Below are 3,513 nucleotides of genomic sequence, written 5' to 3'. Positions count from 1 at the left end.
CAAATCTAGCAACTGCAATTTGTAACTCTTTCTCAAGTATTACTTACTCACTGATAAAATGCCAAAGTTGAACATGCAACTCCAAATATTAAACAAGCACAAGAAAATCAGAATTGGTCTTTATTTTCTTGCGAGGGACATTATACTACTATTAATTGCAGCTTTAAAATTGTCTTAGTTTTGGGCCGGCCCGGTGGCGCACTGCTATAGTGCGCCACTTGGGAAGCGCGGCAGCGCTCCCGCCGAGGGTTCGGATCCCACATACAGACTGGTTCCGGCTCACTGGCTGAGCGAGGCGCGGGAGCGACACCGAGGGTTGCAATCCCGTTGCCGGTCCCGGTCCGGTACGGGGGCGACACTGAGGGTTGCGGTCCGTTGCCGGACACGGAAAAAGACAAAAAAAAAAAATTGTCTTAGTTTTTTAAATAGCCGTGTTGCACTATGGGTTCCTATGACATTTGTAGTCAACTAAACCCCCAGGTATTTTTTCATTAATTACTGTTTTTCTATGCCTATCTATCTTTATTTAAACACTATTAAAATGAAAAAATTTGCATATGTGTGTTTAAATTAATCTTCTTTATTCATCATAGACTATAGAGATAATATAAAATTATCATATAATCATTTAAACATAATATCTATTTCACCAAATCTGCAAATTTGCTAAGCGTGTTTTCTCTTACTTGATTCCACTCAGTTATGTGAATGTTGAATATCCTAGAGCCTTGTAACATGGCACTGGAGACCTTGGCATTTGATTGATCATTCACCCAAACTGTACTTTTCCACAGGATTTATGTTTCATAAGAGACTTTGCCAAAAGCTTTTCTGAAATCTATGACATCCTCTTCATCTATCTTCTTAGTAATCCTATTAAAACCCTTCTTTAGACTTGGCTTAATGGAGAATAGAAATAACAAATCCTAGATCTGAATGATATTTTTCATATGTTTTATCACTGTAAAAATTGGAGTTAGAACTGGCTCTGGCATATTCTATTTCCATGAGATTCTCTTGTCTCTGTCTGGCTTCATCTGCAGGGTGGCTTTACTCACTGTAGCAAAATGGCAGCAGTGTAGGCTTCTAAACCCACATCATCCAGAAAGAAAGCATGACCCAGTGCCAAATTCCTGGAGAAAGTCTTGGGATTTTAGGCCAATGGAACTACCCTTTTGCTACACCCCGACACCAAGGAAAATCATGCACTGGTTGTTTAGGCCTGAGTCACATGAATGAGTCAGTGTCCCTGTACGTGTGGCTGCAGTGGTGAATAGAGTCGATCCTTGTCAAAACCCATTGCTTCTATGCAGTATAGAAGGAACATAGCGGAAGTTGAGAAAATTAGCAATATCTCCAGTGGGCACTAGATAAAGACAATACAAAGGAAGCATTTGAGTGGTGAATTTTGAGATAATTACAAGATTTCTGGCTGGAATGATCCATCAAGGCATTGTGCACAAGGTCATACATGATTGGATTTTAATAGATTGAGAATTTTTTTTATGTGAGACAATAGAAAGAATATTCCAGAAAAAAAAGGAATGACATTGCACCATTTTCAAATTTTATTAACCAGTATCTAACATCTTTGTTTCAGTCTTCTTGATTCAGTCCTATTTTTAAAGTTTGTGGGAGAAATGTACTGAGAAATGGTGGATCTGTGACCATGTTTTCTTTTCTTTTACCACAAAAGCCCTCAGGGGCTGTGTGTGTGTCTGAGCAAGCTGTCAGCCAATTAGAGTTTACTGCTGGAGAAGAAGCTGAGAAAGTTAATCCCACTCCTTCAAGGCATAGTTAGAAAGGAAATATGAATCTTAAGTAGGGAACGTTATTCATCAACTGAGAACCAAGAGAGACTAGTTAGGCAGGAAGAGGAGAGGACAATTTTAATGGGCTCATTTAAAGAGGAAAACTACAGCACACCCAGAAGAAGTCACTGCTTTCCCTTGGCCTAGAACTGAGGGAGAGGAAAAGCCTTAATGAGTTGATATTGACATTTAAAGCCCCCTTCCTCAGTATTATTTCACAGATAGAAGTTGCTATCATTTGAAAATCATTGCACTCTGATGATCTTCAAATCAGAACCTCTGTATCCACTTTCAGTGTTAATGACCTTTCACAAGTCCCTTACTTTCTCTGGTTTTCTGAGTCCTCCTGTGTGAAAAAGGGTAGTAATGACTGCTATAAATTCCTTCAAGCATCTGATGACATATCTCTTAAGAAATAAAATCTCCTGGGGAGCATAGTAATGCATTTAACCAGTATCTATTCTATTTGATGTCTTTCACTTCCAGGTCACAATCTTTAGTCAGAGAAGCATCACAAATCACTTGGTCATGTCATATTCACCAGTTTGTGGGCCCACTACATCAGCATCACCCAAGGGAGTTTAATAAAAATATGTATATATAGAGAGAGTCCTCACTTCAGAAATTTTCTGATTCGGCTAGTCTAGGGTGAGGGGCAGAGAATCTATCTTTTTAAAAAAATCTCCCTAGAAGATTCTGATTCTCAGGTTTGGCAACTATTAATTTCATCCAACCATACTACTTGGAAAATGAGAAAACTGGCCTTAATGGAAGAACTGAGTAAATCTAGCCAACCAGTCAATTGTCTGGAAGCACTAATTTGCAATAGATGCCAAGACAATATATGGGTAATAAAATATCATTAAAAATCTTAAGAGATGTAAGAAATTCTATGAAAATTTCTCTCTAGTGTGTAGTTTAGGTGTTGAAGAAATATTTGGACAACAAATTGTCTGGAGTGTTTAGGAATGGGGAAAAGAGAAGATTAAAACTGATGCCAGAGGAAGAGTCTGGGAGGCCTTCCAATAGCAGGCCTCAACCCATCCCATCCTCTGACCAGGTTCTTGACTCTGCCACAGAAAGAATGCAAGAGCAGAGTCACAGCAGAAAGTGAGAACAGGTTTAATGTAACAAGAGGTACAGATTTCACAGAGAAAGTGTATTCTAGCTCCAGAGACTGAACGGGGCCTACCTTAAATTTAATACAAAAGTAAGAAATACACACCTAAAGTTCAGTACAGTGCAGGCTGGTTCAAGAGAGTGAGCAGCCACTTGCAGAAAGTAAGTTTGATACAAAAAATAAATAAATACACACTCCACAGGCAGAGTGTGGGCTGGCTCTAGGAGGGTGAGCAGCTGCCCCACCTTCTGCTGGGATTTGGCTTTTATAGTTTTGCTATCTAATACATATTCCTGCTATTAATGAATATTCAAATAAGGGGGTTATTCTCTGTTACATAACATAGTTTCACACATACTCCATTGGTCTCTTTTTGGAACATGTTCATTGGTCAAATCCTATCACATGCACTGAACATATTCATGAATATTCTGTACTCTTTACACCCCTAGTGGAAAATTATTCAAAGGATAAACTCCCTTCCACTGATCATGCTCTGTCATTGGGGTCATATAAGCTGGTATAAATTCCTTTTACTGAGCATGCTCAACTACTGGATTTGCATAAGTCTGCCCCTTGTGG

The sequence above is a fragment of the Galeopterus variegatus genome, unplaced genomic scaffold, assembly GCF_000696425.1.
Source record: "Galeopterus variegatus unplaced genomic scaffold, G_variegatus-3.0.2 Scaffold1939, whole genome shotgun sequence".
Lineage (NCBI taxonomy): Eukaryota > Metazoa > Chordata > Mammalia > Dermoptera > Cynocephalidae > Galeopterus > Galeopterus variegatus.
Note: the sequence above shows the minus strand (reverse complement) of the source record.